The following is a 17,615-nucleotide window of genomic DNA, read 5'->3' as shown; positions in this document are numbered from 1 at the left end:
AAAATCATACTGAAGTTGGATAGTCCAAGCCAACAGGAAAATAAAAGAGAAGGCACAAGAATCAGAGACCCATTCATTTTCACATTCATGAATTCCATAAAGTACGAAACGAAAGCTATAGTGTATATACAGAAGACCTGGTGCATGTAGGCCCTGTGCTATGGTGACATTTTATTTGTATTAAAATGTTATTTGTTAGTTAATAAATAAAGTTGCCCGGGGGTCAGAGCTATTAGCAAGCCATGGGAAAGCAGGGCAGTGGTGGCGTATGCTTGTAATCCCAGCACTTGGTAGGCAGAGCTAGGTAAGTCTCTGTGTGTTCAGGGATACAGCCAGTATTGGATACACATGCCTTTAATCTCAATACCAATCATAGAAAACCTGGAGGTCTATACAGACAGGCCGTGACGAGGAGGTCATGTGGTTGGGTTTATAACCAATGAGAAGGCAGAACAGAAACTCTATATAAAGACTTTAACACAGGAAGTAGCTCTGGTTTGGAGAGGTAGGACCACCACCGGAGGAAGGGTAAGGTTTTAGCTCTTAGCTCTGACCTCTTGGCTTTCTACTTTGCTTTGGTTCTGTGTTTCTTATTTAATAACATGGTTGGTTACATCTACACTGTGCTTTCTTGCTTCAGACTGTGAGTTCATACAAGATTTTCTCAGTTCTTTTAGAGGGCCTTGTTTTCTTGGTGTTCTCCATACCTTCTGTTACCCCTGTTCCTTCTGATTCCTCTCTTGTGGGGTTCCCTGAATTCTGAGGTGGGGAAAGTTGATGGAGACATGTCATTTAAAGCTGTGTGTTCCAATATGTGTGTGTGTGTGTGTGTGTGTGTGTAATGTCTGACTGGGGGGGTCTCTGCATCTGTTTCCATCTGCTTCTCTGATGATGACTGAATAAGGCACCAATCTAGGAGTATAGTAAAATATCATTAGGTGTCATTTTAGTCATTTTATTGTTACTTTTTTTTAGAGAAATAACATTTGGTTCTTTCTTAGTTCTCTGAGCTATCTAGTCTGTTTCTTGGTCACAAGCAATGTCTGGTATGGGTGCTCTCTCACAGAGTGGGCTTTAAGTCAAATCAGACATCAGTTGGTTATTCTCACAGAGTTTGTGCCACCATTGCCCTAGTATATTTTACCAGCATGTATATGTATATCCTTGTAGATCAAAGATTTGATGGTTAGGTTGTTTCTCTTTTGGTAGCCTACAGAGTATGCTTCCATGTCAAAGACACTAGAACATGAGGGTGAGCAGATTCTATGTAGCCACCAGCTCAACCTCTTCATGTGTAGGTATTGTCTTCAGCAATGGGAACTTGCTATCAGTTTGTGGAGGGCAACTTATTATCTTGGCAACAGCCTAGGTTTAAAATAAGTTCTTTTAAAAAAATCAATGACTTAAAATAAATAAGAAAATAAAAAATAAATAAATAAATAAATAAATGACTAGAGCTGAAGAGATGGATTCAAAATAAGACTCAAGAGAGTCAAAGATGGATTCAAAATTTAAAATTACTCGCTGCTCCTGAAGGTTACTTGTGTTTGATTCCCAGCACATACATGACAGGTAATAAGTTGCCAGGGATTTGACAACCTATTCTGGACTCAGAGGCCACCATGCATGCTTGTGATACACAGATAAACATGTAAGAAATCACTAATACACAGGAAATAGTCCATAACTACCTGACATCAGGTTAATATAAAGTATTATAAAGAACAACATTTTCTATGTATAGTAAATGCTTGCTGAACCAAGAGACAATTTTAGTGGCTAACCTGCTACTTGCTAATAATCTCCAATCTGAAGGTCTGGTGAACTGTGTCATACAGCAAAGCAATGCCTTCTTGGAGACAGGCTGTCCATGTGATTTACACACGCTGTGAGAATAGAATGTCTCCCATGGGATCTCAACAAGTTTGGGCATCTTTAGAAATAGTACCAGGAGTACTTGAAATCTTGGCACAGTTATACAGTCATATGGGAAATCAAAAAAATGAATGAAATGGTGAAAGAGATGGTGATTTGCAAGAGATTTGAACTCTCTTAAATTGAAGTTTTCCCTCAAACATATCTAGTTTAAGTAGAAAGATATTGTTCTAAAGACATACACAACATTCAGAAAGAAATGGAAATAAAATCCAGTTGTATATGAAGTAAAGACAGTAGAAATATGGATAGAGAAGGATAAAAATCATTAAAGAGTTAGAAATTCAGTCAAATGAAGTGTGAAGAGTTGCAACTGGCACAAGAATCTCACAATCATGATACTGGACATGGGGCTTATCTTGTTCAAGAGCTTACTTAATTCTAGATGTTAATAAGAAAAACTACACTCCTAGAATAGTGATAAGAAGGCTCTACTTGAAGCCAGGTGTGATGGGCCACTCCTTTAATTCCAGCACTCAGAGACAGGTAGATCTCTGTGAGTGTGAAACCAGCCTGATCTACAAAAGGAGGAGGAGGAGGAGGAGGAGGAGGAGGAGGAGGAGGAGGAGGAGGAGGAGGAGGAGGCGGAGGAGGAGGAGGAGGGAGAAGAAGAAAAAGAAGAAGAAGAAGAAGAAGAAGAGGAGGAGGAGGAGGAGGAGGAGGAGGAGGAGGAGGATGAGGAGGAGGAGAAAGGTGGCTCTACCTGGCTGGATGTCTTGCCAGAGTTAGGGCTCACAAGTTGAATTAAGTTCATAATTTAATAAGAATAATTGCTCACATAGTTGAGCACAATGAATAGGAAAATTTCTAGTGTAAGCATTCTCAAAGTGACTTTGTTTCTGACTATAGGTTTGTAGCATTCTAAAGTCCTGAAGAATCAGGCCTCTTCTTGCATATTCTAAACAGTCTCATCAGTCTTAGCAGTGAATATCTAGGCTGTGATTCTGAAGCTGTAACTCATTTCATCTTGCTTTGAAAATATCGTCCTGCACTTTTCCTCTCCTCTTTCTGTGGTTCACTGAAAGAGTTTGTCATGGAGAGGAGACATATTTCCATGTAATCATTTTTTGTGGTGTTTTAACAAAAGGTGTAGGCAGGAATATTAAGACAAAAAAGGCAGAGAGTACCTTAGTTTGGGCTGATATGTAGATTGCTTTCATCATTTTTCTATGGAAATTATATCAATTCTGAAAATGTATCCATTTACTCAGTAGTATTACATGCCAGAAACTCTTTTATTTATATACAAAAAAGACCTTAAATATGACAAAATAAAAGAAATTCATATAAAATATAAACCAAAATATAAAGATAGTATGAAATTGAGCAAAGGGAAAGAAGCTTTCCATATGTATTAGAGCCACAGAAAATATCTGATGTCTTTGGTTAAGAAATAAATTTAATTCAACAACAGGAAAAAAAACAAATAAAGGAACAGTAGAAGGATATTTCATGAAGTAGAAGAGATGTGTGTTTTGATACAAAGGTAGGCCATCCTGGACTTGGTGAATTACATTCAATTAATAAAGACTGACTGGGCTGTAGGTGCCCTACAAATAGAAAATGCTGTCTGAATTTGAAGAATAGACAAGTCATAAAATTAATGATGATTTATGTACAGTCATAGTGAAGTCTGAAAAGAAAGTTCATGAGTTTGGGTTGTGAGTATCAAGCATTGCTCAAATGTACAATGGATAGGTAATGGGAGGGAGAAAGTCAGATTCCTTTAATGGTGTGGCTTCTGGTAAATCTACGGTGCTGCTCTGGAGTGCCTCATTACCATGAGTATACAGGACTACTAAATGGCCTAGAAAAATTATTATACAAAATGAAGAAAGAATATGAAGTTGAGAGGGTAGGGAGGTTGAAGGAGCTCTTGAAGGAGTTGAGATAATAGAGAGTGAATATGATCAAAATATTTTGTAGTAAGTTTTCAAAAAAATAAATATGTTTTAAAATACATGCACTGGATCTTAGCTTTGATTTCCACCATGAAAAATAAGTTAATAAATCAGGTTAAGTTCTGCTGTTCCAGAGAGGTCTGTTGAGAGCTGTCTAGCCTTCCCTCTCAAGGTCCATTTCTGTATTCTTAAATATCTAATTGCTACCCTTTGATCCTTTTCCAGTAACACTATTCCCAGTTTTGTAATTCAACCCTGAAGGATTAGAGATCTTAGATGGTAGAAATATCTTCTTTAGTAAATCTCAAACACTCTCTTAATGAGATAAGAGAAACCAAACTGTCACACTTACTTTCTTAACACAGTCACTGCTGACAGGGGCAGGTCTCCATGTGCTAGAAATTCCCCACTGCCAAAGCCCGGGGGTCCTCTAATTCAGTCCCACATGACACGTTACACCTGGACTACAGAGTCAGTCCCACAAGCTCTCCCTCCACTCTGACACAGTCACAAGCAGTAGACTGTTAACTGCATTTCTAACTGGCAAGAGTGGGGGATGGGGTGGGATGTGTGCATGCTCCTTCATGAATGATTCCCAAATTGGTGTCTTTACCAAGGTGATTCTCCTTAGGTATATATTTTTCCTCATTTCTGACTAGAATGTGTAAAGGGAAGGGGCGCTTTGTTCACAATTTGGTGTGCACATATGTTACTGGTGGAATTATTGTTCACACATATTGGGCAATGTGGATTTCTAATGCTGGAATTTTAACATATTTGGTAGATTTACTTGTGTAAAATTGAAACTCTTTGACTCTGTTCTTCAGTGTGCAATGGGAAATGTAATATTCAAACATCTCTCTGAAATTGTAATTTTGATGGAAAGTTGAAGATCTTCCTAAGGTAACACTTGATATGTAACTCCAGGCTTTTATCACATGAAAATTCCCTTTTAAATATCTCAATTACACAACAATCCCTTTCTTCTCACACCATGCTTTTGTGAAAGATAACACAGAAGATAAACAATGGGTTCAAATAGACTTTTGCATAGGTAGCAAGACTCATTTCAACTTATAAAGGCCTTGTTTTTCATATCCCCTTAAGCCTTTAAATAAATATTTGCAAAGAACATCAAGTTAATTTATTCGTTAATAATCTGTTTACTGTTCAGAGAACAGTCTGCACCCCCAAGAACTGAAAATACTATGTATTTTCTCCAGATGCCCAAAGGCTGTGAAGACCCAGGAGTTCCCATGAAAAAGAAAAAGATGCATTGACAATTGCCAGGTGCTCAGCAAGTTCAAGCATAAACTGGGAGGCACCATCACTTTGCTGATTCCTTTCCATGGACCTAATTACCACTTCACTTCACTCAGAATCCTCTCATCTTCATGCAAATGAGCTGTGGCATCTGTTCACTTTACTCCTAGAGAGGTTTAGTCTTAACAGTCTGTGAGCTAAAACTGAGCTGCTAAACATCCAGGCTTACCAGTAATGATAATCTCTCATGAGCATTTACACACATTCCATCAAACAGAAAGTAACAACAAAAAAAAAAGACAACCTCACTTTAATAATTCTGCCATTGAGTGTATAAGGGATAAGTCCTCCTTTCACATGTGATTGGGATGTGAGTCCCTCTCGAAGATGGAATGGCATAAATACATAATATTCGTGTGGAGGAGGCCAAAACGCTAAAGTTGACAGGATACATTCTGCTAGTCTCCAGCAAGATCATTACTGACCCAAAGATCAGGAAACGGAGTGGTGATTTCACACAACCATGAACCCATCTTCCTCTGAAAGCAGTATTTAACAGACTCACAGTTGAGTGAGGAGGGAAAATAAACTATTGCAAAGATAAAGCATCAAAGTCAGTGAGGACAGGCGCATGGTCATCAGCCTGGCTTCAGCAGCTAGTTCAATCTGTGTGTGCAGGTGTATATGTACGTTTGCAAGTGTGCATGTGCATGTGTGTATGTGTGTGCCTGTGTATGCATTCATTGTATATGTATGTGTTCTGTGTTTATTTACATGTATGTGTATTTAGGTATGCATATATGTATGTTCATGTGTATGTGTGCATTGTACATATGTATGTATTTGTGTGTATTTATATCTGTATGTGTGTGCATGTATATGTGTGTTAAGTGTGCATTTGTGTGTGCTTGTGTATGTGTGTGTAATTGTACATATGAGTTTGTTCTATATGAGTTTTTTTGTAAATTTATGCATGTGTTTTTATGTGTATATTTGTGTATTGTGTATGTATGTGTATGTGCGTGCATTCTTGTGTGTGTACAGTATAGATCATGTATATTTTTTGTGTGAATATGTATATGTGTTTGTGTGTAAGCATATGTATATGATTGCATTTTTGTATATATACCAGTGAAGACACCTATATTTGTGTATGTGACTTTGCCTATTTTCTGAGTCGTGTACATATGTATGCTTCTGTATGTACATGCATATATATGTATATATTCATGTTTGCACATTTATCTGTATATATGTATAAATATTTATGCATTAGTAATATGCTTATGTATTTATCTGTATGACTTCATGAGTATACAGTGTGCATGTGCATTTGTGTTTTTGTATATGTGTGCACATTGTACATTTCAATCTATGCAATCATAGACAAACAAGAACATTGAGGGTAAGCAAGTGAAACAAGACAATTAGTAATGTAGGATGAAATGACATGATTATTGAGATGAATAAGGCAACATATAAAGAGGACAATGGCATTGTTTACAAGATGGCTGTTTGAAACAAGGGTCTTTATGAACTTGAATTTTACCTGAGCAATGTCAGACTGACATTACCACCTGCAGTATTTGACTGAGTGGATGGTACGGTGTGCCAGCTGGAATAAGAAAAGTGAATTCCCAAGTACATTTATTATTGATCACCCATTAATTAATATTGTCTTAAAAATCTATAAATGTGATTTAGAGTTTGAACTATGTCAACTGGCATTATCAAGAACTAATAGTTCTTCTTTCTCCATTACTTGTCCTCCCCAGTGCTGGATATGCTATCAGTCTTTCCAACCCATGGATGCATAAGAATTCAAGTAAACAACAGGCAGAGTTGGAGCTAAAGTATTCTTACTTAATTATCTTCTCATTGGAAGAAACCATTCATTCATAAAGTATTATTATTTCCTTAGTAGTTTATTATTCCTTAGTACGAACTGTATGATTTTTGATTATGTAAATTTTTCTAGAAGAGGAGATATGCTTTAAGCACAGTAAGTTATGAATACCTAAATTGTTATAGCCTTTCACCATAATAAAACAATTAAAATTTAAATTAAAGCACAATGAGATGAGAACACACTTATATATATACATAATGCAAACAAGCTAAATGCAGCTATTTGTAAATAAGATGAGTGGGGAACATGACTGGGCTAATATGTGGAAAATTAAATTTAGAATGCTCTTTATAATATATGAATATAAAATGCAAAAAAGAATTTCCTGCTGAAAAACTCGCTGAAGTTTTCATAAACCATATAATTAATTTACAAAGGAAAGAGAGCAATTACACATATGTCATGTGAGGATAAAATTAAATAAATATAAATATTATAACTGATGATCCTTTTTAAGGAGATGAAGATTATACTGTAAGGTTTCTTGTAGGGAAATATTGTATTACTGGACATGTGCACACACCAGCAAAATTAGTGTAAAGGATTACATATCTGGGTGATGGAAATTCATTTTGCTTTGCTATATTAGAGGTGGTATGGTAATGATGAATTTAAGAACAAATGGTAGATCAGCCAGCTGGTGGTCTCTGAGAGGGTTCTATGTAGTACTCGAGGTAAATGGGGACCTCAGTCATGTTCAAATCCTAACATCAAGTTTCTGCAATTCAATGATAAGAATCTTCATTAAATATTTGAAATCCCATCAAGTTTTTAGATGTACTATTACACCGTTTTGACATAAAATATGTGACCCTGTGTTTTCTCTCCTTTGATCTACATATATATCTGGAAATGATTCCTAACATCAGAAGCTAAAAAAGTTGTGTTTTGTGCTTTTCTTTCTCAAGTAAAATGCATCCCTTTTTCATGGAAATTGCCTCTATACAATCAGTATTAGCCAGCAAAAGTCATTAGTCAAAGGGTTTCTAGCTACAGGTTTCATCAGAAACTCAGGAGGCTGAAATAAAAACAGAAAAGTACATTCACAAGTTAGAGCTGTAATTCATGTGGAATACAATCTTTGATCAATTTGCTGTCCTCACTCAACCTAGCTATGACCTTTCACCTTCATACACCTTCATACAGTCATGAATTCACCTTCATACAGTCATGAATTCACCTTCATACAGTCATGAATTACAATTGTCATAAATGAAAACACATTGAAGACTATGTTTCTTTTGCATCACTAGAGATTGAACTAAGAGCTTTGTCTGGGCTGTTCTAAGCATTATATTTCACAATTTTGCATTATTCAAGAAAAATATTACTGGCATGTCAGAAACACAGTCGCCTCATTTTACAACAATTTTTTGCAAATTTCCTGTGGTCTCAGAACTAAACTCAGGATCTGTCCTCGAGGACTTGCCTTGATGTATCACAATCTTTTGTGTTTTATTAAAGCTTTTTCCTGTTAAAAACTACCGTGAAAATTAAGCTAAATGGTTTATCTATCTATTTATCTATATCTTATATCTGTCATCTATAATTTACCATCTACTAATATCTATCTTCTTTTTTAAAATTTATTAATTTATTATTATGTATACAGTGTTCTGCCTGTATGCATGCCTGCACACCAGAAGCAGGCACCAGATCTCATTACAGATGGTTGTGAACCATACCATGTGGTTGTTGGGAATTGAACCCAGGACTTTTGGAAAGGTAGCCAGTGCTCTTAACTGTTGAACCATCTGTCTAGCCTGGTATTTATCTTCTATACATGATCTAGAGTCACCTACCTTTCATCTACAGCCTACCTATTATCTATAATCTATCTCTATCTACCTTCTATCTGTAAATGACACTTCTAGCATTTGTTATTCATTTTCTATCATCCCTCTGTCTTGATGCCTGGCATGTGTCTCTCTGTGTCACCTCCTTTGAGTCCTACTACCATGTTCCCATTTGAATTTGCTTTTAGAATTTAATCAGCTGTCCTTTACCACCGCCCAGATCCCACCTTTTCTTTTAACTTTATATAATATACACACTGAGTTCCCAGGCTATAGTTGGAAGTTTTCCTGGTCTTGCCCAGCATCAAGGTCCCACAGTCCCTTATAAAATTCCTTGTCCTGTGTGGTCCTGCAGCTGCTCAGACCCAAGTAAATATATAGAGGCTTATATTAATTACAAATTGCATGACCATGGCCTATGGCTCAAACTTCTTGCTTTTGCAAGGCCCATGGATAACAGACAACCTTGAGTCTTAGAGGAGAATGGAATTTTCATGATGGGTGATATTGCTCTGTATGCTGTGAATGTGTTGCTCTGAGTGGTTGATAAATAAAATGCTGATTGGCCAGTAGCCAGGCAGGAATTATAGGCAGGATAAGCAGACAAGGAGAATTCTGGGAAGAAGAAGGCTGATGGGGAGACGCCAGCCTGTTGTCCAGGGCGCAGCATGTCATGACACACAGGTAAAGCCATGGAACACATGGCAACATATAGATTAACAAAAATGGGCTGAGTTAAGTGTAAGAGCTAGTCAATGGTAGCCTGAGCCAATGGCCATGCAGTTTTAATTAACATAGGCCTCTGTGTGTTTACTTGGGTCTGAGCAGCTGTGGACCAGGAGGACACAGAAAAACGTTCAGCTACATTTTCAAATGTTGTTATCTGCATGACTCCTTAGTTCCATTTGGATGCATTTTGTATTTTGCCATGGCCATGATCATATAAAAGCCAGTAGTTAAATCATATGGATAAAAGAAATGAGTTTGGATGCCAAACTGACAGGGTGTCAAAGTTGACAGTTAATCTACTAGACTTGGCTTGCACTTCAGCAGTAGAACCAACTCTCAAGTGGTTAGTTATATGGTGATTCTGTTCTACTTTAATTAACATGTGGAGATATCTGTCACACAGTCCACAGAGAGGAAGTATCTCTCTCTTAGTTTTTTAGCCTCTAGACAAGTACAGTATTAACTTGAATTAGAAATGACTCAATCTTGAGTGCTCAACATGAAACTCAAAGGACCCTTAAATAATGAGATTAGTTTTTCCTTTGAAATGAAGAAAGGCCTTTTTCTTTTCCAAAGCTAGCATAGTGAAACAAAGATCAATTATTGGTAAGCAACCTCAGGGTAAAATCAAAGTTAAAATGGACCATCTTCCATGGCCTTCAATTCCAATGGAAATTAGATATTACTTTGTAGAAAGCATAGTAAGTAGAAGAGGCTAAGTCAGTTAAATTCACTGCTAAAAACTCTGGGATGGTGTGATAATCGTTACATGTTCACAATCCATGGCCCAGAACAACTTCCCTCTATTATTCATTATTCTTTATCATTGTTTTCATCATTAGATTTTTCATTAGTTTTCCCATTAAACATCCTTTCCCACATGCTTTTCCAATATAGCCTCAGCCCTCTGCAAAACACCCAGATGTGCTGTGTTCCTGACATATATAGAGACCAGGTCCTTGGCATTGGGCATCTCCAGGCTCCTTTAAATCTCACCTTTGTAATGTGTCAGGTATGAGACGTGGCAGACACTGTAATCTCTGATGTCACTTATTATTTATTATTCAATAAACCAAGGCAAAAATTGGAGGGAAATATTTTATTTGTCAAAGTATTGTGATTTGATCTTTAAAGAAATATTCTTTAAAAAGAAAAATTATTGAAAAAAATTTTATTTTATGTGAAAGTGTCATTAAACAAAGCCTATGAAATGTAGTTTACTTTTATTTTTTGCAATATCCACTAAATCCTACCAAAAAACATCTTTGACTTAAATGTTAAAAATAATACTTAAAGAGAAATGGTCCCCAAAAGGACAAATAAGTCATGGATCTCAGCTAAATATATAATGGAGCATATATATGCATATAGTTTTACTATAGCAAACAAGGAGAGTGGTATATTTCATCTGATATTTTCTTCAGGATCTTTTTAGCAAATATAAGGTCTGTTTCTACATCTTTACCTCAGCAACACCGTGGGTCATGAACTCTTTATTCACATGCACACCTTGACCATTTTCACTCACAGAAGATCTTTGCTGTAATAATGGATCTAATATGAAGATAAATGACTATAATTCTCTTTCTTATTAGTTTTAACTAAGATTATTTCTTTTGTCATGACTGATTTATCTGTTTGAGTCTTTGGTGGTTCATGTAGCTACCTGCCAGGCACCAAAGGGAGGAACATGAAGTTAAGTTCAACATCTACAGCAACTTGTTTTCTGTTCTCCAGAATGATCTTTCCAGGCAAATCTACAAGCCTTTGCACAGGCCTGTGTGGGAATGGCCTGTGTTTTGAAAGAGAACCTTTATAAAACACAGAAATCAGTCTTGAATTCCTATAATAAAGAAAAAAATATCTCATAGGAGTGTATCTAGAAAACTCTTTAAAACCCCATATTAAAATTTCTTTCCCTCCCCCTCTCTCTCTTTCACTTTGAAAGAGAGTGGGGACAGACAGTATATGAATAGGTGCAATTGTTGAACAACTTAAAAGTTTATTGAAGATATGAAGTGCCTCTTACACAGCCAGGGGAGTTAAATGAGAATAAATATGAAAAAGCATGTTTCAGGTTTGAGGAAATCTGTGGTCTACATCTACATCAGTAGAGGGGAGACATTTCTTTCTTTTCTTCTTTCCTTTCTTGTCATCATCCTATTTCCTCTCCTTCTTCTCTCCTCTCTCCAAACTGCCACTGACTTACTCATCCAATCTTGTCCTCTCCTTTCCTTGATATATGAGCAAGCAGCTCTCTGTTTCCTAGGATGGCCTTGAACTTCTGGGCTCAAGAAGTTTGTCCTGAAATGTGGGACTACAGTGCATGTGTATTTCACCAGCAATGTGTGAATTTGCTTTCTTCAGGCCTCAAATCCTCTGTTTAACTTCCAGTATTTCTCAAATCCCTGCAAGGATTCTGTTTGGTTGTTTGGTTGTTCCCTGATAAACTCTGTGATTAGGGAGAAATGTCCCAGTCTTCTACCTCGCGAGTGCTTAGGTGACAGTGCTGTGAGATTGCTATAATGAAATACTCTCCACTGTGGACTGGGAAACTGAATCAGAGAAGTTCTCTTTGGTATCTGAGTAACATAGTGTCTGATAAAGTAAAAATTCAACACCTGTAGCAGTTCTTAGCAGAGGAAACACGGAAATACGGGTGTGGAAAGCATAAAAGTTGTCAATAACAAAAATTCTCTTCTTAAGAGTTACCAATGGACAGCAGATGTGAACATACAGACCTGGGATCCTTTGACATAGAATGGCTGGAAGAAGTAAACCTAAAATTGGCCCCTTCTCCATGTTGTTCTCTACTTTAGGAGACACTAAGAAAGAATGCTGCTGAGTTGGGGTGTTGATGACTACTGGAATGATGTCAATTCTGAGCCATTTCAGTAGAAAGAACTCCTAAAAGTACATATTTGAATTGCTGAGTTCAAGTGAGCTTTCTAATTCAATTTTAATACTAATAGATTTTAGCTTCAATTTCTTTGTTTGGTTGGGTTTTGTTTTGTTTTGGGGACAGAGTTTCTTTGTGTAACAGTCTTGGTTATCCTGGAACTCCTTTTGTAGACCAGTTTGGTCAGAACTCACAGAGATCCACCTGTCTCTGTCTCCCAAGCGCTGGGACTAAAGGTGCATGTGACCACACCTGGTCTAACTTTAATTTCTTTAACAAGGAGGATACCCTCTCTAGCAATGGGAATGACTGACAGTGAAAATCACTGATATCTCTTCCTACTTGCTTTTATCTTCTATATAAAAATGACTCCAAAATAATGATGCTTATTACATACTTGATACAGTTGTGTAAATGCTTTCACCTTCCATTGCAGTAGACTTTTCTTCAAAAGAATTTCAAGTGCTCTCAGTAATAGTATGTCAAAAAGAAATGGGAAATGAGAGAACAAACAGAAGGCAGACATGTGAGGAGTCTTTAAAATACTTCATCTCCTGATGTCTGTCTACAGAGGACCTGATAGCACAGGGTGGGTCACCTCAGGGATTTAGGCAGATGTATCCAAACTGAGCACTGCATAGGTGGGCATCTTAAGTGTGTGGTAGAGATGGAGACTCAGAACAGCGGAGTACTGAAGAAAAGCAGGTATTTGTGAAAGATATCAGAGTGTTTTCCCTGGATATCACCTTAGCCCTGAAGAGTAAGAAGAATTTCATAACAGAAAATAATTATGAAGACATTCTCAGATGGAAAGATCAATTTTAGAATCACACTACACCAAAGTAAGCAATCAGAAAGATGTATGAGATGGAACTGTATCCCTTTATCCTGGTGTTGAGAATGCATTAGATCAAATTGGCCTCATCTCTGAACTGCAATACCAAGTGGTGACTTTACCTAATGCCCCCAAACCTGACACCATAACATGTATTTTGTTCAGAGAATACCTGGAAAAACAGTGTTTGATGCTGTTGTGTGATTTTCTATTCATGTCACCATCTTACTTTTATTAAACACTGTCTCATGAATTATAAATTTAACACACGGACTTCTTAAAGCCTGTATCTTAAGGCAGAAATCAAGATGTGCCTGGAAACCATTGAATTATAGACAGGGACAGGTGCATACAGGGTGTAAAGTTAAATTCCAAAACTGTGAAGCAGGTCAATTGCTGAATAATGAAAAATAAACTAAATCACTGATTGCTAACTCTCAGGCAATAATGCTTCACAGTAAGAATTGTAATTCCATAAGACTCAATGGCATATAGAAAACAGGGAACTCATGTGCTTTGCACAAATACCACTCTTCTAACAGATCTCCTAGCAATATGTTGGCAGTGGAGGATGCCATCTGCATGGAACTATATGTACACACCACCACTCTGAACAATGGAACAAGGTAGAGGGAGGAGTGGCAAGCTCGGGTTATGGTCAAGAGGTTTTACACCTGTCACATCTCCTTAAGCTACAGGAAGATGGCCAGGGTGGACCTTCAGGGACAAAGCAGATGAAGAAGAGACCCTTGAAAGGCCATGGTGAAGAGGTGTTGTACCCTGGTCTACAAGGCTGAGTGAGGGCAGGAAAGGGTGGAGCTGGCATGTGGAAGTCTGCAATCAAACAAGGGCCTTATACACCTGAGTCTGGGAAGATGAGTCCTAATTCCCTCCCTGGACCCTACTTGGTAGTAGGAGAGAATTGACTCCAGATCATTCTCTGACTTCCTGGTTCACAAGGAAGCAGGAGGCAGGGCTCAGGGCCTTCCCACCTCCGAGTGCAGCCTGCACTCTGCTCTCCTCTCTCTGGCACTAGTACCTTTTGTCCTATGGTTAGAGATCCCCCGGGCAGCAGTAGAGCCATTGATAACTGGCTCTTGGGAAGACTCCATAGGAGTGTCAATCTATTGGGTGTGGTGAGGGTACAGGGGCACAGACTGATGGTCCTGGGAACGAATACAAGAATTGGTAAAAAAAAAAAAAAAAAAAAAAAAAATGTAGCAATGAATTAGTGTATCGAGGATTGATGAGAAGACTGATCAGAGGATGGAATATTTTACACTTTCCTCTAATCGGCTAATCCTCCCCATCCCTACATTGGTGTTCAAGTCCAGGACATTTGTTTATGTATAGAGGCACTTGCTTTTCCAGCCTGAGGAAATGAGTCCATGTAAAGACGGATGAAGAGAACCAACTCCAAACACGTCCTCTGACCTGAAAAGAGGCACCTATAAAGAAATATGTTCACACACACACACACACACACACACACACACACACACACACACACACACGCGCGCGCGCGCACCCATAGATATCCATACACAAAAGCACACATGAATATGAACACACATGCCCAAGCACACATGAATAATGCTCACAACTTCAAGTATATCCTTACACTCATAAAGATACACATTCACGTGTCACACACAAATGTAAAAGTCGTCCCTGGGGATGAACATACATGTAGATATACACACATTTAAACAGGCTTTTTTGTAATGGGTATGAGCTATTCCTCCACTGTGTTCTCTTATGCCTGAGAAACTGCCCCTTGTCCCCAGGAAAAAATAGGCCCAGTTGTCACTTCATGAAAACTGTAGGATCTATGGCTTCTTCCTTGTTTTGGGCTCCCATCACAATGTGTGGGACCCCAACACTTACTCAGTCATGTTCTCACTCTCAGAAATCTCTAGATGAGAAGGCTTGGGGACCCTGGAATGCCAACAGCACAACCCCTGGCCAGTGTTACAGCCTGCTACTGCTGCTTAGCAATCCATATCACAGATTGAGGCAGATGCATGAAGATACCTCGGGTAGATGGGGGCCAGGCACTCAAGAATTAATGATAGGCATGTTACTTCTCCCAGCTACCTGAGGACCTCTGTCTCCTCAGGTGGGTCCAGTCAGTCTGTGGAGAACTTCATACCACTGTTCCCTCTAAGGCTCTGTCAACCATTAAAGGAGAAGTGGCCAGAGAGATAAGAGCACTGACCCTGGCTTGCAAGCTGCAATGAGTTGTTCATAGTCACCTGTACCTTCCCCGACTTAGCCAGTGTCTTTTGGCTTTTGGTAGCCACAGTGATGTTTGTGGCTCCTTGCTACTCCAGAATGTCAGCAACCTAAATCTCTAGCTCTGACCTAAACAGATCGTCAATATCACTGTCATTCAAAGCTGAGGGAAGCTGAGGCAGGGGAATCACCAAATATCTGTGGCTAGACTGCCTTATATAGAGATTCTACCTCAAAAATAAGGTTGACTAAGTGTCTATTTAGAAATATCAGTACCCTCCACCTCTCAGAGACTACTAATGTCACTTACCATGCTAACAAGAAAACAGCAGCAGCAGCAGCAGCAGGGAGGAGAAACAGCCCCATGGTCACCTGTATTAAGGACAGCACCTGAGTGGTTCTTTGCACTTTTTGATGGACAAGCAACAGCATCTCAGGAGGTGCCCCCCTCCTCTCTCGAATGACGTTATTTGAGACAAGTTCCCACTATGGATTCCAAACAGGCTAAAAGTCATGGTACATTACTGCCTCTCTTCTCCAGTACAGGGAACTCAGGTGTGAACCAGCAAACCCAGCAAGCTTTTTCTTTTTGTCTTTTGAATGAATTACCTAAATTGCCTTGGACGTCAGTGAAAACAAAGGAGAAGACATTAGCCACTGTTCAGTCCTAAAACTTCAGGAAACCCAGGACATTTGTTCCTCCCTCATCGCTGAATTCCCTCATCCCATGATGAGCTTAGAGCCTTCAAATACTGCTTAAATTCTTCATTTAAGAATGACCTAAGCCAAGGTCATATGTTTATAAACACAATTCATCTTCAGCCTAATAAGTGCTAGGCCTGAGAGGGCTGTGCTTCAGGACAATAAACTATAGCAAGAATGGCAGTGACTTCCTGTCTCCCATTTTCTTCATCAGACCCTCTGTTTGCCACCCCAGAGTCTACCTGGAAGCCTCATGCAGTGCATACAAAAAAAGTGTCACTGTGGTTTGTCTGGTGAAAATCGGGGAGAGCTGATGGCTGAGGAAAAAGTCCATATGCACTTGGTTAAAAAATTCCATGTTCCCCACTCTCTTGCTGCCTTGTGGTCCACAATTGTCTTAAGCTTCAACTAGAACTGCAACTCTACAGTTTGTCATCCTGGACTTGCTCTGCCAGTCCCCCATGCTGGGAAATGCAGAATGATGGACCTTCCTCAAGACTGAGCACACCTAGCAAGACCCATTAGCACCAGTACAAGTTTCAAGAGTCCTGTGCTTACAGGTTTCTATTTTCCTTGCTTTATTTTATGAGTGTGAGTGTTTGTCCTTCATTTAGGTATGTGCATTTCTGGTGACAGCTGAGGTCACCAGAGGGAGTTAGATACCCTAGAACTAGGGTACGGAGTATTGTGACCTACTGTGTGGGTGCTTGAGATGCAAACTCTGAACCTCATGATTGAGCTCAATTCTCTTCAGCGCTGAGCCTTATCAAACCCTGTGTACACTCATTAAAGTGAGTGATGCTCTAGGAAACACTTGAAATCAGAATGCTTTCTTTCCTCCTGGTCTGTTTATCTAGGAGAATGTACAAGGGATGGTCTGGGACACTCAGGCCAGTCCTGTACAAATAGAGCAACCTCTCTTAAAACTATAAAACTATGCACTGGCCTGCAGCATGTTGGCTGTGGGGGGGGGGGTAAGGTGGGGTGTTGGGGGGGGGTGTCTGTGTCTCCAGGGCCAGCTCTGATGGGAAAAGATATAACCCCTGTCTTCACTTAGGCCAGACCAGCAAGCAGTGGGGGGGGGGGTGTACAATAGGGAAGAACAGAAATGGAGAAGTTTAAAGAAAGGGTTTCTGGAGCAGGGGTGGGATGGAATCTAAGCATATACAAAGAGGACACCTACAGATCAATTTCCTGCACTCATCTAGCCACAGATATCCATGGAACCAGTGGTTTAAAAAAAAGCCATGCACTGTAGTGATGGAATGGTCATCAGTATGGCTTCCATGTAAGATCCACTTGTTGAGTGTTGATTGTGGAAATGGGTGAGGACTCACTATTCTCATGCAGGAATGGCTAGGGCAATGCTTGTCACCCCTGGCTGCACTTGAGGATCCCAGCAGGAATTATT

General features: G+C 39.0%; 2 long non-coding RNA genes across 2 annotated transcripts in view; one reads left to right on the top strand and one right to left on the bottom strand.

Moving 5' to 3' along the window:
• LOC143267049 (uncharacterized) overlaps window positions 1-4,357 on the bottom strand; it is a 65,500-nt gene extending 61,143 nt beyond the window's left edge. The window contains exon 1 of the long non-coding RNA XR_013041978.1: window positions 4,189-4,357. This is a non-coding gene — a long non-coding RNA (uncharacterized LOC143267049). The remainder of the gene's footprint in view (window positions 1-4,188) is intronic.
• A 306-nt stretch (window positions 4,358-4,663) lies between these two features.
• Window positions 4,664-7,019, top strand: LOC143267048 (uncharacterized). The gene is made up of 2 exons (XR_013041977.1): window positions 4,664-4,739; window positions 5,060-7,019. It is a non-coding gene; the product is annotated as an uncharacterized LOC143267048 (long non-coding RNA).
• The last annotated feature ends 10,596 nt before the right edge of the window (window positions 7,020-17,615 follow it).

Source organism: Peromyscus maniculatus, chromosome 1, assembly GCF_049852395.1.
Source record: "Peromyscus maniculatus bairdii isolate BWxNUB_F1_BW_parent chromosome 1, HU_Pman_BW_mat_3.1, whole genome shotgun sequence".
Taxonomy (NCBI): Eukaryota; Metazoa; Chordata; class Mammalia; order Rodentia; family Cricetidae; genus Peromyscus; species Peromyscus maniculatus.
The sequence above is the reverse complement of the archived record's forward strand: the minus strand, read 5'-3'. Positions and strand labels throughout refer to the sequence as shown.